The 26,509-nt window shown below is 35.0% G+C and overlaps 1 protein-coding gene across 1 annotated transcript in view; it reads left to right on the plus strand.

Annotated features, from left to right (window-relative positions):
* Positions 1 to 26,509, plus strand: part of CSMD1 (CUB and Sushi multiple domains 1) — a 1,378,384-nt gene that overhangs the window by 762,826 nt on the left and 589,049 nt on the right. The gene's annotated exons all lie outside the window — the stretch shown is intronic.

Here is a 26,509-nt window from a genome sequence, read left to right on the forward strand (position 1 = left end):
AGAATATGCACAAACAAGGAAAAGTTTTAAGTAAAAGCAAGTACTTAGGAAAATTCTCATGGAAAGCAGTATTGGACAAATCTCACTAGCACATCTTTTTAGTTCAGGACAAGCTTCCAGTTACTATGTATTCACTGAAATGACCTTCCTCCTTATCTCTTGGTGCTCAATAAATAAATCTAAATTTATTGACTAATAGTTCTACAATAACACTTTGACCTTTAAACTATTCAATCTTACAATACTATCAATTGTTTGTAGTATATTATTTAGAATTGATATGAATCATTTTTGACAAGGTAATGTTATTTTTAATCAATTCTGTCTTTCCTCTTTCTGTTGTTGCAGGTACAATTGATATATGACTATATTATACATACTTTCCCAAAATATTTCTTGTAATTGTATGGTTCCACAATTCCAAAGCTTGTTCCTCACTAACCCACGTCTTTAATATTTATATTCCACAAGGTCATTCTTAGTCTTCTTACAGAGATGTTATGACTAAGTTTACCTTTCAGAACACAGATTAACACGTTAAGAGAACTGGAAAGAAATTCAGTCATCTAATTCAACCTTTACTAGGAGGGGAATTCCCTCATGTACAAGTGGTCATCCCACCTCCTGTTTAAGGCTTCTGATGAAGGAAAAATAGACTGCACTACTTTTAGGCAGTTCTTAATGTTGGGAAATTTTTCTTTACACTGAACTTAAATCTCCCCTTTTTGTAACTTCCACCCCTCAATCCAAATTGTCCCCTCTGAGGCTAAGTAAAGTATAGATCCTCTTATACCGGATAACCCTTCTGTCACTTCCCCATTATTTTTTTTCTCTTCTCTAAGCTAAGATTCCAAATTCCTTCAACTGATCATTCAAAGGTATAGACTCAAAACCCTTCACCATACTGTTCTTGTGATTCAGTTTGTCTATGCATTTTATAAAATGTGATACTCTAATTGAAAATAATACTCTGGATGTTGTCTGATTAGAATATGTGTATCATATCCCTAGTGCTGGATGACTTACTTCTACTAAGACAATCAATTTCCCTTCTTCTAAAACAGGTGAAGAAAAAAATCATTCATGTGCTTTTATAGTATAAATTTTAACAATCTTAGGTTTAAGTATTAAAAATGATTATAAATCAAACTATCAAAGTATCACTTTACATATCTAGAAACAATAATAAAATTTATCTGAGAGAACTAAAGGTCAAGAATCTTAAATGAATTAATGGAAAAATAGAAGGGAACTCAACATTATCATATCTCAAAGAATACAGTAGATAGATAGATAGATAGATAGATAGATAGATAGATAGATAGATAGATAGATAGATAGATAGCAGTATTCATCAAATCAATTTGGTGGTGGTTAAGAAACAGAGAAGTTGAATAGTAGAACAGATTAGGTACACAAGATACAGTAGGAAATGAACACAATACCTTAGTATTTGATAAACCCAATTTTCCCAGTACTGGGGTAAGAACTCACTATTTTATAAAACTTATTGGGAAAACTGGAGGACAGTTTGGATCAACATCTCACATATACATCAAGATAAGCTCTGAATAGTTATGTAACTTAGATGTTATGGGTAATATCATAAAAAAAATTAGAGAAACAAGGAAAAAAATTGCCTCCTACTTGGACACTGATTTCTAGTCTTTTCCATCTCATTGATCTATCCACCACCAAACAAGAGACAAAATATCACAGAAGTAAAACAGATAATATTCATTGCATAAAATTAAAAAAATTTCCACAAACATACCCATAAATACATATATATTCTATATCATGCAACATCATTGTGGGAGTCTTAGTACTTTTCTAGTTCATAGTTCCATCCTTTTCCTACTTCTTTCAGCAGAGGACCCAACTTTATATTGAGTGTAGGATTAATATTCTTATTCTAACATGACTTTTCTCACACTTTTACACTTGTTTCTCACCTCCCCATCACAACTTTTTCAAACTTATGTCTTGCTATCACTGTGAATGATTCATAAAACTTTGATAATGATAGGTAATCATTTCTCATTTCACCCTCCTCTTTCAATATCCTTTTTAGACCTTTTGCTCCTTTCTCTCTAACCATGAAAAAATTCTTCCCGTACCTTAATATTTCTTATTTTCCAACCCACTTTAATTAAAAGTATCCCTACAGTGAAAATGACATTCCATCATTTTTTGAATCATCTGCCATTTACAACACCAAGTACTCTTATAAAATCAGCTTTGAAGTCTGTAAATACTTTACCCAAAACATGAGTTAGTGTGATTAGATAAAATTATTTTCCTTTGGTTTTTATTTTAGTTTTTTGTATTTTTGTGACAAATCCAATGGAATGCTCTGTTTTATAAGAAGAGTTCCAAAATCCAGTTGGTAGTCATGAATCATGAACTACACAGAAAATGTTTTGTGGGGGGTGGGAGTAGGTACATGAACTCTTTAAATGATTGTTAATAGAAATAGAGAAAGTCTGATTAATTATTGCCAGTTCCAAGTATTTCATTTTGTTTTTTAAAAAATGGTTTAAAATTTTTTAATGATGTTAAAGAAAAGCCTTTGAGAAAACAAAATTTAAGGCTAATTTATATAATGTTGATTTCAAACATATCAATCCACAAAAATATGTTTAAAACCATCACAATGAAATTTGGTTTTTAAAGAGAAAAATTATTGCGTTTTTTCAGCCTCAGACATTTAACACTTACTAGCTGTGTGACCCTGGGCAAGTCACTTAACCCCAATTGCCTCACCAAAAAAAAAAAGAAAGAAAGAAAGAAAAGAAAAGAAAAGAAAAGAAAAGAAAAGAAAAGAAAAAAAAGAAAAGAAAAGAAAAGAAAATAGTACTGTAACCCTGTGGAATCTTTTGGGGCAGTTAGGTGGCACAGTAGATAGAGCTCTGGCCTTGGAGTCAGGAGGACCTGAGTTCAAATCTGGCCTCAGACACATGACACTTACTAGCTGTGTGACCCTGGGCAAGTCACTTAACCCCAATTGCCTCACTACAAAAAAAATTCTTGCATTTTTTGTGGGGGACAAACTAATAGCCCTGAAATCTTGTGAAAAGTTAGTTATGGTACAGTTTGAGAAAGGAACTCTAAAATATGTAAAGCTATTAAAATTTAACATTCATTTTGAAAATTAAGAGTGTTTTTGCCTTCTCAATGTTGTATATGAGATTCAGGTATTCTGTTGTGGTCTGTGTCTTCATGGTTAAAGTATGTGTTGTTATTTATTCATCTCTTCTCTAGTTCTAATTAAGTATTAATTCTTTTCATCTTTTCCCACAGTAAAAATGTGAGGGCATAGTCATGTTCTCCAAGTATTATATACAACATTTGTTTGAGGAGGTAAAGAGATAGCAAAAAAAAAAGTATTACTTTAATAAAGAAGTTTAAAGAATTAGAACGGCCATTTGTTGACAGTGTTTAATGTGGGTCCTTGATCAGGTGCTGATTGAGCAACATTGGCTCTGTGATCCCTTCTGGTACTGCAGTTCTATTAATCTGTGAAGTTCATTTGCGACTTAATTATAACCATTGATATAAAAAATATGCATTTTATTGTCACTTGGAACAGGGTGTGGAGAGGAGTTTGAAAAACAAGATATAATAAGCTTTGAGATAATGTTGATTTATACAACCTGGGATAATAGAAACTTTTTCATTCAAAAATATCATTTTCTATCTGCTGACATAAAGAAAAATGTGATTATTTTCTGTAAATTCTACCACTCATGATTCTTTCTTTCCCAGTGAAATTGCAATCTAAAAACAATTTTCTTCTTTATTTTCATTTTTCCCGTAACATGTTCTGTAAAATAATCATTCATATGTGCCATTTTTTGCGTGTGTTGATAATATCCCATGGTGCTTGGATGAATATTTTATGAAGAATAAGAATTTTGCTCTTCCTTCAACATTTAGTTGAGGGCCAGTAGGTATTTTTTTCTTAAAGATCCTAACCATCAGAGATGTTCAGGAGCAGATGAAATCTATGAATGCAAAATTAATCAGTAAAGTTTCCCTTCAAAGCCATCTTACCTTATAGATTCGAATTTCCTTTGAATGATCTCAGCCCATGGTTTGTTTAACTTTATTAGCTTCTCAAACATCCCCATAGACATTGTTCATCGTATTTTACATAATGTTTTATAAAGTCTACTTAAGTTTCCATCTCAAGTAATGGAAGAATGATTTCTATCACTATAATATAATGAAATTCAAGCCTGAGGAGAAGTCTATGTTAACAAAGGAAAATGTTATTCTTTTAGTTGTATAGCCTGTGCCCTTAGCCAGATCCTCCATTGAATGTGGCTTTATTTCATTATAAAGTTGCTTCCAACTTCTTTACTGTCTTAGTTTACTTCTCTCTAAGGACATTCTCCAGCTGTGTGATTTACCAGGACAACCCAGAAACAGATGCTAATTTCACACTTTGACAGCAATTGATTTGACATGAGAACTTCTCCACCTGTTACACATCCCACATGTCCTCCAGAGCAGCTTCTTGCTACTGATTTCTTGTTTCATTAGCAAATTTGAAGAAAACAGCTCATTATTAACCATCTTTTATCTTTTGTTTTCCATGTGTTTTGAAAATGTTGCAATTTAAAGAGCTAATAAAGTCAACAGACACATAATACAATTCTTATGTTTTTCTGGTTAAAATTACTCCCCCCCCAACATAAATACATTAATTGTTTTAAAATCTATTGTAGTCCAATTCTTATAATACATTGTGTCCCAAAGTTACCCATAGTTCTCATAGGTTATGTCATCAAGACATTTGCTCTGGTAATATTTACTGAGCTAGAAAGACTTTTAGTATCAGCTGCCTGATAGTCTGTGTGTCTTTTGGGTGAAAACCAGGATACTGAAATTCAAGAGCTCATCAATCACCAGGCTGGCTGCAGGGAAATGAATTTTTCCACCAGAACAATTTTCAAAGACCATATACTGAGGCACAGAGAGACTGTTATCTCCATTAATAGAGGAATTTTTGTCACTGGAGGGAAAAACCACAGATCCTTGAAGTGTCATAGTAACTTAGGCAACAATTATTGGTGGACTGGCATAATAGATGTTTTCACAGTTAGACATTTTTGGTATCTTTTCATTAAACACAATTTATACTTTATGATGTACAATTCCATCATTTTGCAGATGAGCAATTAAAGTGAAGGGAAGGAAAGTGATTTGGACAAGGTCACACAACTGGTAGATGACTTAGCCAGGATACAAACCAGAGCTTCTGATATCAAGTCCAATGTTATTTCTGCTACAACACACTACCCATTATTATACTGTGATGTTATATGATACCTTGATTTCCCTCAATTTTATTAATTTTTATTGTATGAACATTTTCTAATATTTCCTCAAATAGACCTTATAGGTATATCATTGTTATTATTAATGATAATAACATTAATTTTAACCTGTGACCCAGAAACACAGTCATGCTACTGGATTCAGTGTTGATTCCCCAAAATAACTGAGTCTCCACCCAGGCTTTAGACCTAGGAACATGTAAAATTGTCTCATTCTAACTTTCTTTTAGAGATCTTTTGTTTTCTTGCAAACATCAGTTTAATCTAAGCATGTAATCATAGAACATGTTTATTGAAAGATATGTAAAAAACAACAAAAAAATGGACTTAAATATGAGTGTGTCTAGCAAGTTAATTGCTTTAGCCTGACTTTGAGAATTGTCTTTTCCTTCTCATCCCATCACCCAATAGATTTAGTCACACTCTCTGAAACAATAGTGATAGGTGGTCAGCCTTCTAATTGGACCTTAACTTTCAGTCTCTTCCCTCTCATCAATCTGTCTACCACACAGATGCTGAAATAATCTTCCCAAAATACAAGCTTCACCATGCTATTCCCATGCTCAAGATATTTTACTGAATCCCTAGTGAGGGGGATATATATCTATGTATACACAGACACATGTAAACAATCATACATAAATTCCTCATGTTGGCATTTGAAAGCCTTTTACAATCTGTCTCCAGCCTATCTTTCTAGGTTTTTTGCATAGTATCCTCCTATGCAAACCACAGTCCAGTCTAACTGGCTTTGGCATCTTCCACCTCTAAATCGTTTAGACAGGCAGTCCCCAGTGTTTTTAATGTATTTCCTCCTCATGTCTCCTTTAGCATCTTTAGTTTCCAATAAAGTTGAGATCATGTGGTAACACTTACCCTTCTTTAAATTATAATGTATGTATGTATCTGTTTTCATGTCATATCCTCCTAGTATGGCAACTACTTTCCTTGATGTTTTCCTAAATCATGACTACTTACCAGTTGATGAGGTCCTCAGATTCTCACCATTATTAAAAAGTATCAGGACTGTTAGTGATTCTATTTTAACTTAGGTTTCTAGAAGTGGTTATAGCCTAAGAGAAAGAATTTATGAAATATGTGGTGCTAAGATGTTGAAGGAATGAGAGATAAAAGTAGTGAATAACATTTTTAATTGATGTTCTTAATGTCTTTTTCTTAAAAAAAATATTCTTCCTGGGTAGCATCTTATCTAATTTTCTCTCAGACTCATAGTCTCTTAAAATAAGCACATCTGTGAATATTCAAATTGCAGCAAAAAAAAAAACAAAGCCAAAATATATTTCTAATATATTTGGACTAAAAATATGACTGAACCATCTTCTTCCAGCTCTATTATATGCTGAGAATTTAAATTGCTTTCCTATCTGATGTTTTCATAATTCATCCTTCATAATTCTGCTCAATATTTTTTTTTTTCCAACTGAATTACTTTGATGTAAAGAGCCCTGAACTAGGTATCGTGAGATTTGGCTTCTGGTTCCTGCCTTTTAGCCCCATTCCCACTCCAATAGTCCTACCTGTGATGAAGAATGACACAGCCAGCCTGACAGCAGATCATGGACAAATATATCACTCATCAGCCTGCTGTCCATCCCCAGAGCTGTCTAATAGCTGTGATACCTCTCTTCTTGGATGAAATATGCTAAGAGAGCCTTGAAAGGTTTCCCTCTCAAAGGACTATTTGTACAAACAAGATATATTCAGAATAAGTTTATAGTGGTTCCCTAGGATCTTCAGGAGCATAAAGTTACCTGTTTGGCATTGAAACTCTTTATAATCTGTTCTTTTCCTACCTTTTGGTATCCTTGTACTTGACTCCTTTCCATGTACTCTACAACATGGTTAAATTGGTCAGCTTCTGTTCCTTGTACATGATACTCCCTCTCCCCTCTTTAACATAGTATTGCCAAACAATATTCTATCTGATTTCAGAGGCCCAAGAAGGATCACTGAGTTGCCAAATGGTTGTTTAGCTGTTTCATGACTCCCCATATCTCACAATGGATCGTGGGATTCCCCTTGAATTAGATATATATTTGTATCCATATCTATAGCTTTGTACTATCTATTTATAGATAGATAAAAATAGATACAGATATAGATATAGACAGTTGTAGTATAACTGTGGATATGAAGGTAGATGTATCTATTCATTTGTGGCCTCTAGTAATTTAGAATGATCTAATAAGCCATTCATTGAAATGTTCCTATAGTTTTAGTCATTGGTCTTTCTTGCCCCTCTGAACCCTAAAGGCTTGGTTGGTTAATGCTATGCCAAATATGACTCCATGCCAGAGCTCCTTAATTTAGTTATTGTATTCCCTCCACAAATTCATTCAGAGAATAAATGCGATCTTTCAAGCTGAAAAATCAGGGCATTATGTGAGGAGGTAAATTGTGGATCTTTGTTTCTTGCTTTCATAAATAGGGGATCAAACTCCTCACACCCCAATCAGTTTTTATGGCTGATCCCTCTCTTAGTCATAGTTGAGGCTGTCACAGTAAGTGGCGTGAACTTCAGTCTCTGTCATTTTGATTTCTGGTGCTCTACTTCTGTGTAGAGTTAAAAATGAAATCCTGAATTCCTGCAGTACTTATAAATAATTTGATAAATACTAAAGTTGAGCTTGAAAAATGAGGCTCTCCTTGTATTTAAGTGACAAGAAAAAGATGAGTTGCTGTAACAATTCACTTCTGTGGCAACATGTACCATTTTTTACTAGAATCTGGTATTTTCCAGTGGACATCAAAGACATAAAGCAGCAGATAAAAAAAATGCTATTTCTGAATCATTTCAGCTATTGCACACACCTTAAAGTTGGTTATTTTTGTTTTTAGTCAAACAAGTCACATCTGTGTGAGGAGCAAATGTAGTATTTTACTTGAACAAGAGAATATCCCTGGAACACCGTAATTAAGTCTGATTATGCATAATTGTAACAAGCATAGGCCATAGTCTTAGCAATTTTCTATTTTCCAGTGTTATGCTATTGATCTCTATAGACAATGAAATATTCACTAGAGGCTCTACTTCCCTTTACTCCCTACAAATTGCTCTGATTATACTATGTCCATATGGTTTTTAAAATAATGCAGAAAGTGCATGAGCCTAGCCAACTCCACAGGATTCTCCATAGTAAGAGAATTCTCTATCATTATCACTGAGGGAAAGGATTGGTTGGTTGCCATTGGCACTCCAAAACCCTAAAAGAACAATCCAGATTCTAAAGGATGATTAAAGGGAATAGATGGTTTTGAGGGATTTAAAGTCAAATAAATGATCACTAATAATCTTGAGTCAGAGAAGGTGTTGATAATTTCTAAATGGCACAGTCCATTTAAAGACTCTGCCTTTATTGATTTTTCCACCACCCCCAAAGAAGAAATATCAGATTGTTAGCATATTTTCATTTGATGACTACCACAACACAATAGTGCTTTTTGTATTTCTAGGACACATTTCCTTTTACATATTGTTTTATGGTTTTTATTTCTCTTCAATGTCCCATTTTAAGAGCAAATCAATATAGATGATGAGCAGTAAAGTGACAAATGAAGATAAGAGGAAAGTGGAACAGAAACATATTAAGTACAGATGTTTCTATGGGATAAGTTAAAGTCTGGGAAAGAATAAATATCTCAGAAATGCTAGAAAGGTTGTGTGCCATTTTTGGATAAGAAGATTTGCTTTAATTTACTTTAACTCTCCCACATTCTAAGATGCTTTTGTAAACTAACTTCAGTGTACTTAGTGAACAACGTGAACGATCAGTTATGTACATTCTTATATATATTCATTTCTGGATATTAACTTTTACATACACTTTACTGTTGAGAAATCATCTAGATGGACTCATTTATATGAATTTTTAGAATTGTAATTAGTTTCTCTGTGTTTCTGGTAAATAAAATGAAAACTAGGTCAAGTACCCTAATTGAGTCTTAGAAGAATTAACCAGCTGTGCACAAGTACAGGATTTACATTTTTATTGTACTATTTTTATTGCAGTGGATAGAAAATTAAATAATTTTCAAGAAAAAAGAAGTATCCTTTTAAAACTACTTTAAAACTGAATGAACTTTACATTGAGTACTTCATTCATTAGCACCAGTAAAATAGTGAATGATTCACCTTAGGAAATTTTCATTTGTGGTGAAGACATGTCTCTTGTATTCAAGGAAGGAAGGATGCAAGCATTTACTAAATACAGTACCTACTGTCACTATTATCTCACTTTACTCTTACAACAACCATAGGAGGTGGTCACTATTTATTTCCCCCTCAAAATCCCATTTTAAGAGCAAGTTAAAGCAGAGAATGGGCAGTAAAGTACCTGAGGAAACTGAGGCAAGACAAAGGTTAAGTGACTTGCCTAGGGCCACATAGCTAATAAGTATCTAAGGTCATATTTGAACTCAGATCTTCCTGACTGTAGTCCCACTGCTGTATTCACCGTACCACTTATCTGCTACAAGCTAAGCAGGTATCATCATAACTAGAATAGTTTTGGTGTAACAGTGAATTGATAGAGAAGTGGAAATATCTCTAATTGCTTTACATTGGTGAATAATCCCAGGAGAAGAGGAGAGATCATTGCAGGAATAATCCTATATTGAGTTTTAGATATCATTATCTATATTTGTCTTCAGGATAGATTTTTGCATTTGTATTTATGGAACACTCACTTGGGGCTACTTCTCCAACTTACTTTGCACACACAGGTTATTATATTTTGAAATGCAAACACATGAACCAAAAATAATAACAAATACCAAATGACTATAACTCTTCAACCCAAGAGCCCTCAAACTGCTGGATGAGAAGGGGTTCCTACTCACCAGGGATATATAGGCTTGAGGGCTGGCCAAAAGATCACCTCCCTTACATTGAACTGTGAGAGTGTCTGACATTTTAGGAATTTAGTCATTTAATGTTCTTGAGCATTTACTTGAACAAAACATTAACTATCCTTACAATGTGTAATTAATAAAAAAAGAAAGAATTTGCCTTCTCTCTAGCAGTTCAAATTTAATTGAAAAAAAAAAAGTAGACTAACACTTGAAACTTAGGAAAGAAGCCATACAATTGAGATACAACTCACAAGAACCTTGGAAATCTTCTCAGCTAATCATTCTGCAAACCTACATGTACATTTCCTCCAATCTGTTTCATGTGTGAGAATTATGGTTAAAAAAAAAACCAAAACCATCAACCTGGACAGAATTTCTTTTACTGACCCCTTAAGCACTGTGCTGATTTACTTATCTTTTCCCTGACGAGAGAGAGTTGAGAATTTTTCATCAAGTAATCACTCCTGGTGATCTGGAGGGTGGTTTCTAGTGGTATACCACAGGGCACTGCCAAGATTCAAAACAATATTTTGTCAGTGAATGGGAGGAAGGCATAGATAGCATGCTTATCAGTTTGGCAGATATCATAAAACGAAGGCAGTGTTTTTGAGTGTTTAAGTACAAACCTTAAATGTTAATTCACGAACATTGCATGTTAGAACAGATAGTTTATTTCCTGCTTCCATGTTTTTCCCCTTTATATTGCATAATACAACATAATTATGGAATATCAGCTTTACAAGGAAACATAGAATACTATATTGCAAGCTGAAATTAATCCAATTCAACCCTGTCATTTTATGGATGAGGAAACTGAGGCCCAGAGGGAAAATGGCTTGCCTAACATTGCATAAGTAATAATTAACACACCTGAGATCTACACCTAGATCCTCAACTTGAAACCCAGACTCCTTTCTTTTCCCTACATGAGATTTCCTCCCATTTTTATTGCAACATTTTTAAATAGCAAATAAACTGTAGCAGAGAGGAAAATAAATTGTGCAGGGTCACACAAGTCTTAGTTGTGGCTAGAGCACCTGTGTGCTGGTAAATGCTTTAACAACCAACTTTAAAAATAATAATAATATGCCTAAGATACTTTTAAGTTTAATTGGCATTCTGCACATTTTCTCTATCACTTTAAGTCTAAATAATCAACAAAACAATAAATCAAGCATTGATTGGTAAGTAACATATGCCAACTTCTGTCGGCTAACTGTTCGCTCTAAAAATTTAGTAATTTGCGATTGATAGCTAGTTTAAGATAGCTCTAGCATAGTCCTGGGTTAGAAATGCCATGCTATATTTCTTTTTCAAATATTTTATAGTAGATTACAATGAGTAGATAAATGAAACACTTATTATTTCCTATGTACAGAATACTGTGCTAAGCACCAAGTGTAAACCGAAAAGTGAGGCACTCTCTGCTCTTAGGGAGCTCACATCCTAAAGTGTGACAGCATATACTCAATTGTGAGTTAGTTGGAAAATTCACATGGTCCTTATGGTGCCAGTAAGGCAGATGCTGTTGCTTCATTTGTAACATCATTTCCATTTCCTTTTCTAATGTTGGACCATTGATAGTGTGAGATTTGGTGGCAATAATTTTCTTTTCTGAGTTTTCAGTAACTTGTGGCTGTAGCACCTGCACGAGCAATTGCCAGATGGTCTCTCCTCAGGTACTACTTCTTAGGAAGATGGTGGAGGGCACCTAGATGAAATCATTGCAAGTCCCAAGGCTCTTGGGTTCAGAGTTCTGGGCTGTCTCCATCAATATCTGAGGGAGAGTGATAAAGGTGCTAGCGGTGCTTGTAGTTTGACTTGCTTGGCACATACTTCAAATCTGTCCCTCTGGGTGCCTTGGTGCCTCAGCTAGGCTGATTTGCCTGTCCTGTGAGTGGTATTTGGTCAGCAGTTAGTGGAGATGGCCTACCTCATTTGCAGATACAACCTATCTTAAAATACTCTCTGGTTATTTCTCAAAGCAGATGCTCAAAGTTTATAGAACATATTTTCAAAAGAGCTTGAAATATTGCTTCAGTGTTTTATAAATTTAAAAGTAACCTGGAAAAAAAAGAGAGGAATATTTGGGCTATCTGTGCAAAAAATAAATTGAAGCTTTTTTAAAGGGTTCATTGTTGTGATAGTTCGTGAGCATGCTGTTCCACATTGAAAGAAATAATGATGAAGATAATCTTGTATTTTGTATTTTGGCTTCAATCTAAAGCTTTAAATGCAAAAGCACATACAAAAGTAAAAAAAAAATATCATATGATGCTCTCTTTGAAAGACTGGGGAAAATATAGGTTGCTAATGAAATGCTAATGAATTTATTTATTTTTATAGGGTTTTTTTTTATAATTTAGAGATGAACTTCCATTCTCTGAGTTTTACTACTCTCTTTTGAATATTTCTTTTTTTTTTTGTAGAACTAAGTGAGTAAAATAATTCCCAGGACTAAATCACGTTTTAAATCAATTGATTTTTCTTTCTCAGCTGGCCATCTCATATGTATCCAACAAGTAAAAATAATAGAGCAAAAGATCCAAACCTTATATTAGCCTTGGCTAACAAAACCAAATGAATAAGATTATCTTTGACGACCCTTCATGGCATCATTGAATGATAAATATTTTAGAATTAGAAGGAATCTTAAAGATCATCTATGTATCTGTGTGTATACAGTAGATGGAGTACTGGGCTTAGAGTCAGGAAGAGCCGAGTTCAAATCTCGAACAAGTAATCTCTGTCTCACTCTGGGCAAGTTATAATTTCTCTTTCCTGCAGTTTCCTGAACTGAAAAATGGGAATAATAGATTCCCCTTGTAAATTTGTTATGAGGATTAAATGAGATAAAATTTGTAAAATCACAGCGCCTGGAACAACAACAAAAACAACAAAAAAGGTTTATCTATAAATGCTTACTTTTTTTTTTTACTTTCACCATGTTTATTAAATTATTTTGGTACCAACTGATTTCAACAGTGAATTAAACTTCCTGAATGGAACTTCCCTCTATTGATGTATATCAGTAACTCATCTATAACTTATAATGTTAGAAATTTACTTGGGGCACTTCAGGGCTAAGTGATTTTTTTCAAGGTCACACAACTAATATATGTCAGTGGCAAAACTTAAACTTGGATTTTCCTGACTCCATGTAATAGATATTATTGGGCCCATACTCAAAGGCATTCTATATTGGCAGGACTTTTCAGGGTTTATGATTCCTTGGCATAGCTTTCTAGAACCCAAGGTCAACTCTATTCCACTTTGATATAGGAAAAGAGGATTTTAGTATAGTATGTATACATGCATGTACAAGCACAAAGACATAATTTGAAGTGCTAGGAGTAAAGAGCCCTAAGTATTTACATACAGATGCTTTCCTTAACTGTTTTTCTTTGTTACAAGAATGAGTTCAGGGGCAGCTAGGTGGAGCAGTGGATAGAACATGGACTCTGGAGTCAGGAGGACCTGAGTTCAAATGCAGCCTCAGACACGTAACACTTACTAGTTGTGTGACTCTGGGCAGGTCACTTAACCCCAACTGCCTCACCAAAAAAACAAAACAAAATTGGAAAAAAAGGTTAAGCTCAATGGGGGAGTGGTTACTGGGAAGTTATAGTGACTTTTAAAGCATCAATAAAACTTTTTATAAATTTACTTTGAAATGTATGTCGAATTAATTGATTTTGGTTCCAAGGGAAGCTTGGGACCATTAAAGCACTATATACAATTGCCCAAATGCAATTTAGTTCTCTCTCTTGTTTCTGTTCAATTCTAAACTTATTTCATTGATTCATTAGTATCTGTCCAAACTATATATCCAAATGGATAGTTTTTTCATCTAATTTAATATTAAAACCTGTGTCAGAGGCATTTTTCATCCACTTAGTTTTCCAATGTGGACAGTTACACCATGCTCTTCTGAGTGATTTTATTATTCATTTAGATGGCTTGGTTAATGTATATATATTTTTCCTTATATTATAAGAAGGTATTTAGAGAAATTGTGTCTCCCAAAAATCTTACCATATTAGTGTTACATACAGCAGTAAAATTGAGGCATTTTAATGAAAAAAAATAGTAAATTGAATGCATAGAATCATAAGCTTGCATAGATTCAGGTTCTTTAGAAGATTAAATTAGAACATCATCAGTATTTTCCTTGTGAATTATTAAATTTGTGTCATTGACTAAGAAAATATAGATATTATTTGGACTAGTGTCTTCATGATTCAGCATGTATAGAATTTTGAAAAAGGTGTTATTCTTTAAAAAAACAACAGCAAAAGGTAATAGGACTCAGGCCCCATTAATCTTAAGTTGATGCTTCAGCAAATCGATACTTTTTGTGTGCAAAATGAACTTTCTGCAAATTGAATGTCTGATTACAATGTTACAATTTCTCAAATAGCTTTTTCAAATACAATTTTATTTCTCCTGTTAATGTACTTTATTTCTTTTACTAATGTCTCCAAATGTTTCATTCTGTTTAAAACCTTGATGTTTCTACCCCAGCATAAAAGAAATTAGAATGCTCCATGAACTATGGAACGTTAAAAAGGCATACATATAGCCTACAGCCTCAACTGTATCTCTTTAGCTTTAAAGACAATGAAAGCTTTGAGGAGAAAGTGGTCCTACTAACAGAAATCAATCATTTTCAATCTGACCACCTGTTTTTCAAAGCTGGTTAAAGTTCGTAAAACATCAAAAAGTTGGTGCACACTTATAATAAAGGCAATCACGTATAAAAGAGCATTAAATTTAAAAAATTCATTTTGGGCGGCTCGCTAATTATACTGTTCTTCAAGTTTCTTCTTTGAACCTCAGTTTCCTTAGTTATAATATGGGGATAACATTGGAAGAAGTTTTAATTGACACAAGATTGGTATGGGGAATAAGCGAGATCTATTTAGTGGGTCTGTTACCCTGTATGGTCTGTAGCAGGGGTGAGGAATCTGCGGCTTTGAGGCCACATGTGGCCGTTTAGGTCTTCAAGTGCCGCCCTTTGATTTCAGTCAGGATCAGAGGACTTAAAGGGCCACATGTAGCCTCAAGGCTACCATGGTCTATGGTTACAAGTTACTATTAACATAAATCACATTTGTTTAAAATAAAAAGATGTCTTTAAAATCAATTTAGAAGAGAATACTATCAGTGTTTTTCTTCCATGCATTACTATAATCTATTAACGATAAAAAAGATTTCTAAAGCTAATAGATAACTAAAGTTTTTAATAGTCAATTAGGATGACTAGCATTGACTAATTGGAATTAGCAATGAAGGTTTCTCCACCTTCTCTTGAGTATACATCTCCACATAATTTAAAGAATCAATGAAATTGCAAAGGTTCCAAGTGAATTTATCATTTTTATAGCAGAAATCAACTTTACCAAAATACCAAAAATGGTGAAGAGGTGAAATTTGCCAATCAGCAATTGCTCATTAACTTTGCAATTTAGGAGAACTTGGAGTATTTATCCTGTAAAAGAAAAAAGTTAATGATGGTCCAGGGATGTCATGATAGCTACTTTTAAGGGCTGTCTTGTAGAAGCAAGCTTGAATATATTATTCTTGAAAACCCAAATGCAGTGAATAGAAGTTATGGAAAGGAATGTAAGGAAACATTTTGTAACAATTGGAGTTCTTCGGGGGAGGCTGGAAGACCATTTGTGGAACACAGATGTGCACAACTCATAAACTTCTTCAGGCTGCAGATGGATGAGACTAGAGACAGAGTGACGATGGTTCATGGGCATCAAAATCTTTTGGCAGGCAACAAGCGGGTCGGACCGTACGTTGTGCGGGCTTGGTATAACGTATAGGGGATTTCTGTTTATGTCCTGCTTGGATAAGATGGTCTCTGAGGTCCCTTTTTGCTGAGAGATTCTGTAATAGCACACATAGCATAGCTTATGTAGTCCTTGATCTGGTTAGCTTCGTTGGACACAGAAGGATGATAATGAGACTAAAGCTGTAGGTTCAGTTCCCAAACATGCCATTCAACTCTACACAGTGGAAAAATCTTGTTTGGGTAATTACAAACTACATTAGTAATTCTTCTAGCATTTCACAAATGGATGCCATTATATCTAGAGGGAACTGAATGAAAGCCTAGACTTGCTCAGCACAGCCCCTTCTGGGAAAACTGCAGAAAGCACTCTCTGCTGATTCAGTGGTATGATGTGATTTCCAGGTATACTGTTAATCAAGGGTATGATGTTTACATAGGAAGTGTATCATATTCTCTTAAAAGGAAAACCTAGCCAAACAACTTGGAGATCTTTAAAAATGTAGGGTTTTTGCTTGTTTTAGAATGTTCTCACAGTTTGATCATTTGCTTTTATTCTTGTAATTCATTTGTGTTTACACTCCCCGTTTTCTTTCCATCTTACCTCTACAATAGAATTTACCAGCTTCCCCCCTCTTATCAACTCCTGGCTACCATGACTATCAGTACAAATCAATGCCTTCATACTAATGCTTCTCAAGACTTGATTAAAATAGCTGATTAGGTATCAGCAGTACATAATGCCTTCATTTATTTTGTTATATTTTATTATTTCCTGGAACCACAATTTCATCTATGCAGATACTCTCCAACACAGATCTTAAACCCTTTGTATGTTAGTAGATGGCTTTGTAAAGTACTTGTGACTGAAAAATTCATCACCCTGGAGAATAGCATAAGACACACATTTTCACACATGGCCCATGGTTTTACTTGGCTATACTTATTTGGAGAGGAGAGAGTTATCCGAGTAGTGAGGGGGTGGTCATAATGAGATGAGGAAGGGAAGGAGGAGAAAGGGAGAACAAAACAGATAAGAGAAAATGGATAAGAAGAAGAAAAAAGAAATAAAAGAATATTTTAACGAAATGAACAGAAGTGAGCCAAATGAAATTCAGAAGGGTATGCACACAACTATGCCAGTATTGAAATATATTATTAAATTTAACATATACTATTTAAAAAAACCAACAGCTTTATATAATAAAAATGCATTGTGTCACATGCAGAAGTAAATTTTAGTTTTTAAAATTTCTACCCTCTTGTCACCCTGTTGATGAGCCTCTCTGATATTAGTTATGTTGGTTCTTGGGCGACAGGCAAATAGTCAAATCACCTGGTCCATACATTCTTGAAGATCTGCCAGAACTTGTGATTCATTGTCATGGTCTTTGATTCAATTCAATTCAATAACATTTTATAAAGTGCCTATTATGTGCCAGGTGTGCCGTGCCGGGGATACAAATAAGAAAAAAAGACGGTCCCTTCCCTCAAAGAGCTAACAATCTAAAGGGAGAATGCAGGACACAAAAAGAAGCTGAAAACGAGTTAGGTGGGGAGTGAGGGGGGACCACCATTTGGTGAAGTTCAAACCAAACAGTTCTACATGGAAAGTGGAGACTTAGTTGGAGAGTCCAGATCTAGCCCTCTATAAAGGAAAATTTTGGAAGAGGTTTAATGTTCCACCCTCCAGGCTTCCAATCAGAGAGGAGAAGAGGCTGGGAGAGTTGAGAAGCTATTGAATATCCAAACCTGAGTTAATAGCATGATGATGAAACATCAGGTGATAAGCTTAACTTGGGTGGAGCATCATATCTACTTCCCTCCATGCTACAATGGGTCATCAGAACAAGATTTAGTGAATGAAACACAATTCACAATTCTTCAACTCTATTATCATGCCTTCATAAGTTTAAGACTGCTACTGCATTTAACTTTTTTAGAGAATTGGAACAATTGTGCATATTAAAACATGTATACCATATTATCTCTTGGGATGGGAGCGATGAAGAAATGCTTAAAGTAAATATAGTTTTTGTTTCGAGTTCTAATTCCCAATCCACCTCAACAGAAGTACTTTGATTCAATAGTGCTTTAGGAAGGTGATTGTAATTATGGTCTCCTGAGTATTGTAACACATTTAGAATTATTTGCATGTTATTTTTGTATGTTGGTTATTTACATTGTAAGTGGAGCAGTGAATGGCTTATTAACATTTTCAGCACTTTTGATGAAAGCACATATGCAATACATTAAAGAAAGCTCATAGACATTTATGCTACTTAACTATCAAAGTGCTTATCAGTCCCTGCTCCATGGCCTAGATCTCTCTAATACACTGTTTTCTATAAACCAAATATCAGTTCCATTCTAAATGGAAATTCAAAGAAGTTTAGTTCCTAAAATCTTACTTCAAAGACCTCAGACTGCAAGGCTAGTCCTAGGCTCAGACCTGAAGAATAGAATTCCAATAATATTCTAGGGACTTTCCAAATTAAGTCTGCAAAAAAAAATATGATATTGTTGGTAGAGGCAGCATGGACTAATGGCTTGATGACTGGACTTTGAGTCAAAAAGATCTGAGTTCAAATTCTACCATCTATACTTAATGACTGTGTCTGTTCTCTGAAATTCAGTTTTCTGTTAAGGAAAATAGAAATCTATCTGCAGGACCAATGTCATAGGGCTATTTTGAAATCAGGTAAGACTACCTATATAAAGCACTTCGCAAACATTAAAAATGTTATAGAAATGTCTTGTTGCTGCCTAAAGGGGAGGTTTTCTCTTTATGTATCTTAAATCTGTTTTAGCCCCTAAACTGTAAAAAGAGCCTGAATATTAAATGGCACAAAAATGAGGAAGCATAAACTTTCCCCCAAGAGAGAAAAATTAGGACTGAGTTTTACAGATGTTGTAAGATACAATTTTGGAAGCATTCAGAAGCTTTGACTAGACCGTTAGCCTAGCATGAGAGTATATAGCCTGTGGGAGGATTGTATATTCACCTTGTAATGTGTGTTGTCAGAAAACAGGTGATGCTGGAGGACTACACTGACCTTGTATATGATTGAATGAGCATTAACATGCCTGCTGTAAACCAGCATGAGGCAGCTGACAGATTTTCTGTCCCCCACATTTGAAAAAGAGCAGTAGTTAGACAAATCCAGGTTACCTGTCAAACAATAATGATTGTTTATATTTTTAAGAGAATTGGGAACACTGCAAAGGTTTTTTTTTCTGTTGTCGTGCTCCAGAATTAAACAATTGAGATATTTCTGGATCCACTTACTTTTGCAAATGTAAATGTTTTTAAACCCTCAAATATTCCTAATATTTCAATTATTCAGTTTAACATTTATTAAGTATCTCAAATATTCAGGTCAATGTACTCAGTGCTAGGGATATAAATGGAGGTACATGGGGGGGACATGAAAAAGAATCCCTGCCCTCAAAGAGCTTCCATTCTATTGAATAAGAATGAAAATTTGAATTTTAGAGTTATCTCAAGAACTTTTATCAGCTTATCTAGTATTAGGGTTATACTAGATTTCCTTGTTCATCTTGCTAACAATTTGCCAACAAGTTGGGAGACCATCCACAGAAAGGCATCCAGAATGCAGACAGACATCAAGACCATGCTATATGGGGTCAGCTGAAGGACCTGGGTTAGTAGATTCAGGTTCACATTCTTCCTTTGATGCTTACTAAATGCAGGACCATGGACAAGTTACTTTCTGCCCCAATCCACTTCAGTTATTCCCTCATCTATAAAAGGGGGGTGTTAGACCAGATGGCTTCTAAAGTGCCTTCTACTTCTAGATCTACATGCTCTGCCTCCCAAACTATCTTGTATTTAACTACTTTGTATACATTTATATTTATTCAACTTATATATTTACTATACATATCTATCTATATGGAGATGAGATAGATAATATATACGATAAATTGATTGTTTATTTAATTTACGTGTGTGTCTGTCTGTGTGTGTGTGTGTGTGTGTGTGTGTGTGTGTGTGTGTGTAGATAGACATGGACAGCTAGGTGGCATAGTGGATAGAGTGCCTGAACTGGAGTCAGGAAAACCTGAATTCAAATCTGCCCGCAGACACTTACTAGCTGTATGACCCTTAATTTCCTCATCTATAAATGCACTTGAGAAGGAAATTGCAAACCACTCCAGTACCTTTGCCAAGAGAACCCCAAATGGAGTCCCAAAGAGTAGGGCACAATTGAAACGTCTCAACAACAAAAAATAGATATATAGATATGTAGTCTTCCCTATTAGAATTTAAACTCTTTGCAAGTAGAGCTTGTTTCATTCTTTGTATTCTATCTCCAGTGCCCAGTTCAGTACCTAGCATAATAGGTGTATGTTTGTTGACTGATTGATGAATTAAGTGAAAGTTTTATCATGCAAAAGAAGAATTAGATTGGTGTGTCTGGCCCCATAAAGCAGAACTAGCAGCAATGAGTGGAGGTTGCAGAGCTTTGTATTTAGGTTCTATAGACGAAAATACCCATGACAATCAGAACCATCTAAAACTGGAGGGAGATGCTTCAGATGATAGTCGGTTTCCCCGTCCTTCCTAGAGTTCTCAAAACAAAAACTAAATGATCACTTGTCAGGGATGTGGTAGACAAAGATTATAGGTTGTTTACCTACCCTAACTAAAACCAATTAATAGTTTTGGTATAAATGTGCATGGGAGGTGTAAAGACATATTTAAGACTTAGGGAGGTTGGGCAAGAATGGATGAGTGGTGATCTGCATAGCTGGAGGGGATATTCACACTGAGGATCCATTTATTTATATATATATATATATATATATATATATATATATATATATATATATATATATATGTATGTATATAGAAGACAGAGTAAATTGACAGCTTGCTTGTGCTATAACAGAGAAGATATTGCCAAATTGCATAGTAGCTCTCAAATGATTCTGACAGTTGGTGTTGCTTCCACTGTATCTCAGTGACATTTGAACATCAAAAAAAGGTCCAATAGTAAACACGGAAGATTATTTTAAATAACAATATGAATTAATGTTTGAGTTCCTGATTTCAAAAGTAACAAAAGAGGCAACATGATGATTTAGTTGAAAGGAAGTTGGTACTGGGCCTATATAGCAAAGGGATCAAAGAAAGATGTGCGTATATACAAACATTTATAGTAGCTCTTGAATTTTAAGGCTGGGAGTGGGGAGTGTTAGTGCTGTTGGCCATCTTTCCAATCCCTTAGGCTTGCAATTTAGGACTATCTCTCACTCCCTGTATCTGATATGTCGCCAAGACCTGTCTGTTTCACCTCTGCAACATCTTTCATATAGGCCCCTTCTCTCCTCTTGCACTTCTAACACTCTAGTTCAGGGCCTCATTACAACACACTTGGATTATTGCAATATGCAATAGTCTACTGGTGGGTCTGCCTGCCTCAACTCTCTCTCCAACCCAATCCATCCTCCATTTAGCCACCAATTATTTTTTTTCCCCAAAAGCACAGGTCTGATTATGTTACTTCCTTCCCACTTTCACTTCCCCCCCCCAAAATTCCAGTGGCTCTCTATTGCCTCCAGGAACAAATAAAAAATCCTTTGTTTGCCATTCAAAGCCCTCCATAACCTAATAACCTCCTACCTTTCCAGCCTTTTTATACCTTACTCCTCAATATGTATTCTTCCATCCTGTGTCACTGGCTTCCTGGTTGTTCCACAAACAACACCCTTCACCTCTTGGCTCCAGTCATTTCCTCTGGCTATCCCCCATGCCAGGAAGCTCTTCTTTATCAGTTCCACCTGCTGATTTCCCAGGTTTTCTTTAAATCCCAATTAAAATTCCATCTTTTAGTGGAAGCTTTCTCAAATCCTTTTTAATTCTAGTGCTTTCCTTTTTTTAATTATTGTGTATTCATTCTGTATATAACTTGGTTAGTATATATTTGGTTGCAGGGTGTCTTCCCTTTTAGGGTATAAGCTCCTTGAGAATAGGTACTATCTCTGTCATCTTTTTTATATTCCTAGGTAGAGTGCCTGGCACGTTGTGGGAACTTAATCAATGTTTATTGATTATTGTTGACATTTCCAAAGCCACGCATCTCTATCCACACTTACCTTGGAAACTGGTCATATTCCTTTTCTCAGTCCAGTATCAAAACATGAAATAGTGAAGGCATTGTATTAATGGCTGCTAACTATAAGTTATTTAATGCTTCTCAGTTTTTATCAGGGTCTTATGAGATCTAATAGGAGTTTTGTTTTCAGGTAAGGCAAAACTGCTCCTTCCCTTTCCCCCAACTACTCCTCCATGGACCCGAGAGAAATAACCCAGTCACTTTACTTACATCTAGGCAGGTAAAACATTTAATCCATTTCTTAAAAATTTCTGAGCAAAAAAAAATTTTAAATATAGAAATAGCACATGTGCCATCAAATTAGAAAGAATATAGGGATTCCAAGAGGCAGTGAGGAAAAAGTATGGATGGAGGCAAACTGTGCAAAGGCAGTCAGGTAAGAGATGTACAGTTTGAGGGAAGATTTAGAAGACTACTTTGGCAAGAATGAAGAGTTGGTAAAGAAGTTTAGTATGAAATAATAATAGCTGAATGTATATTGTGCTTAAAGTTTGCAGAGAGCTTTAAAAATAATATCTCATTTTATCCCAACTACCCTGGGAGGTGAGTATTATTATTATCTTTCTTTTACAAATGAGAAAACTGGCAGACAGAAGTTAAGTGACTTGCTCAGAGTTACACAGCTTCTAAGTGTCTGAGACCAGATTTGAATCAGGTGCGTCCTTACTCCAGGTCTAGGTCTCTATCCACTGTAACACCTAGCTAACTTTTTATATAAATGTCTTAAAAGTCCAAAAAGTTATGGATTTAAATCTAACCTTTGCCATTTATAAATCATTTGACCACAATGAAATCACTTTTCCTCTCTGAGCCTCAATTTGCTTACCTGTAAATGATAATACAGGGGTGTTAAGTGTTGCAGTGGATAGAGTGACAGGCTTGGAGTCAGAAAGACTCATCTTCCTGAGTTCAAATCTGGCTTCAGAAACTTACTAGATGTGTGATCCTGTTTGCCTCATTTTCCTCATCTGTAAAATGAGCTAGAGAAAAAAATAGCAAACCACTCCGGTATCTTTGCCAAGTAAACCTGAAAATGGGGTCATGAAGAGTTAGACATGAGTGAAAAAATTACTGAATGATCAAATGATAATACTCACATCTACTTCACAAGTACATTTTGAGATATTAATAAAATAGTTATGTAAAAAACTTTACAAATTTCAGAATGTTATATAAATATCACCATTGTGTAATAATAGTAATTGTTGGAAACTAGGCTGTCAGTACCAATGTTAACTTGATCATGACCCTGTTGTCTACAAGATTATGAATTATAAGCTCATGAAAAAAATAGATATCAATCAAAAAAATGTCCTTTGAAGGTATCTGTACAAAGGAATTTAATGCATAATTTAGTAACTCATTTAGATAAAGGAATAGTTTTAGAAAGGCAACTCATGGAGAAATCTGACCTTAACCTAACAAAAGTAGTTCAATCTTTTCATCTACTCTCTAGCTCATTATACCCCTACCTTAGAGTAGAACCCCAGAGAAAATATTTTAATTGAAACTAAGCATTGAGTCATGGATAGGGTCTCCCTAAAATGAATTAATAGGGCTTCATGGAAATGTTACTCCACATGCAAAGTAGGAGATATCATGTTTGGGGAAGCATTTGCTTTCTGCACAAAAGAAATGCTTAAAACACTAAGTGCTCATAATCATATATAATATAATTAGGTGGCAACATAAATATAGCACTGAGTAATGTACCTAGATCTTTTCTAGTCTCTCTCCTCCCCTCCCTCCTGGATAGGATAAAATTAATCCTTTCCAAGTCATTTCCATCTCCTTCCTGGGAATGATGAATTAGGGCATGATCTTTTTGTGAACCATATCCCTACTCCACTTAGGCCCTGGAGATTTATTTAGCCATACTTCATTACAACAGCCAGTTTGTTTTTAACATACAGTCAACAATGGCTCTCAAGTTCACCTGGTCCCCTTCACAAAGTTTATATCAATAATGAATGAACATTTATTAAGAACTTACTATGTTCTGGGCACTGTTCTAAGCACTTCAAATAATAAAAGAGGCAAAAGGGAGGCCCTGCTCTCAAGGAGCTTACAAACTAATGGATTGTAATATAATATCAGATGAACTGTTCATAATATAATAAAAATAGCAATACTGAAGGTATGTAAATTTATGTAAAATACACTTTTGGTTTTGATCAGACTATATTGTAGTACCTTTTCTTTATTTTACAAGTGCCTGGCACATGGTTAATTCTTATTGACTTGGCCTAACAAACAACAAACATTTATTAAGTGCTTGTTATGTGCCAAATACTGTGCTAGACCCTGTCAACACAAATACAAATAAAAATAAAGACAATATTTACTCTCAAGGAGCTCAATTCTAATGGTGAAAGTAATATAGAAAAGAAGATGACAAATAGGGGGAAGGGTAGACAGAAGAGTACACATTTTGAGGATGTGATAGAGAAATTTCAGACTGGCTTAGGTGTCCTCCTTAAACAGACATTCTAGGGGGAGCCATCCATTCAGAGGGAGAGGTACTTCCAATGTTACTGGGAGGGGGAGGGAAAGTAGGGGAAAAAACCCAGACCTTTGTTTAGGAACTTCCTTCAGTCCTTGAAGAGATGAATGGAACCAGTGAGTAGCTTTAGCTGGAGTCTTCTGATCTAAGTTTCTGGCCAGTAGCTTTCATCTCAGTCTGTCGTAGACTAATGGTGCATTAATTACTTTATGAATTCTCAGATACGACTCAAATCTACCTTCCAGTTCAAAAATTATGTTAGTCCTAAATCTTTCTCAGGGCTAAAAGGGAACACTTTTCTCTCTGATCTACAAATCCCAGGATGCCAATTGGTTTTCAACCCCCTATTACACATGCATTAACAGATATTCAAGATATGAAATATTCTTCCTGTTATTTTCTTCTGGAAAGAAGATTGGAGGTTTGTAGGATTGTTCGACAGATATATCGTTTTCATCTCAGTCTTTACTGTCTGAACAGCAACTAAAATGACATACCTAGAGTATCTGATATACATGGCTCATTCTCCTGGTAAGGCTTATCTTCTTTTCCATGTCATCACCTCCACCAAAGAGAGAAACATATGTCTTAGGAGTGTTATCTGGTAACCCATGCGAAAGGAAAGAGGCACAAATCAAAAAAAGGAGCTAGAGTCTTGAGATCCAGTCTCTGGTTCACCTATTCATTGTCATTTATAGGTTACTATGAGAGAGAGAGAGAGAGAGAGAGAGAGAGAGAGAGAGAGAGAGAGAGAGAGAGAGAGAGAGAGAGAGAGAGAGAGTGTGAAATGGCGGGGGGGGAGAAAAATACCCTCTTTCTCTACCTCCATCAGAAAGTCCAAGGAAAATATATCAGAATTAGAAGCTATATATTTAAAAGAGAGGAAGGATAGAAACAGAAGCTGTTTCTCCCTCTAAAAGCTACTGAGTGGGTCTCTTTTGCTTCTGTGTTGCTAATCATCTTTGACATTGTCCCTAGTGTTCATTTTTTTTTGGGGGGGAAGGGGTTCAACCAGGAACCTCTGATCATGTGTGTTCTTAACCAGAGAGCCCAAGATTGGAGCCTTGAACATGAAGAAATCTCCCAATCAGCAGATCAGACTGAATGTAATTATCAGCAGATAATCCTTTTATTATCCTCTATTGCATTTATTATAACTAGGTTTAATTTTTGCCCATATTTACAAGTTTGTCTTTGTTATTTTCCTGCTCAAAATCATTAGTAACTTCCTGTTGCTCCTATAAAAGAATACAAAATCCTAAGCCTGACCCTCTTCTCTCTGGCTTTCAACTACTTTTCCAACTTTACTTCAGATTATTCCCAAAAATTCAATTCATGTTCATGACAAACTGGCCTACTGGTAACTCTCCAAAACTGACTGAATATATGGTGCTTCTTTGTTTTAGATAGACCGTACCTTATGTATCAAATGTATTCCCCCATTGTCTGAGACTCTTGGTATCCCCTAGTATCTTCAAGGTTAATTTCTGGTTTTGCTTCATATAGGAAGATATTTCAAACCCTCCTCACTTTTAGTAGACTCTCCTCAAAGTACCTTTTGTCTGTTTATCTATGTGTATGTAATATTTCTCTCACACCCTCACCCCAACCCCCAGTAAAATATAAGCTTCTTACAGTCTGGTTTGGTTGCTTTTTTGTTCGTCTATACCCAGCATCAAGTACAGAGTCTGAGATGTAATAAATATTTTTAAATGTTTGTTGAACTGAATTTGTTTATAATCATATTTTAATGAGTAGAATTTTGTTTCTCTTTATTGTATCTTGATCTGAAGAAAATAATTATAATCACTTTGTTTTTTTAAGTTTTAACAAGAAGAAACTTATT

The sequence above is a fragment of the Phascolarctos cinereus genome, unplaced genomic scaffold, assembly GCF_003287225.1.
Source record: "Phascolarctos cinereus isolate Bilbo 61053 unplaced genomic scaffold, phaCin_HiC Scaffold_2;HRSCAF=192, whole genome shotgun sequence".
NCBI classification, from domain to species: Eukaryota; Metazoa; Chordata; class Mammalia; order Diprotodontia; family Phascolarctidae; genus Phascolarctos; species Phascolarctos cinereus.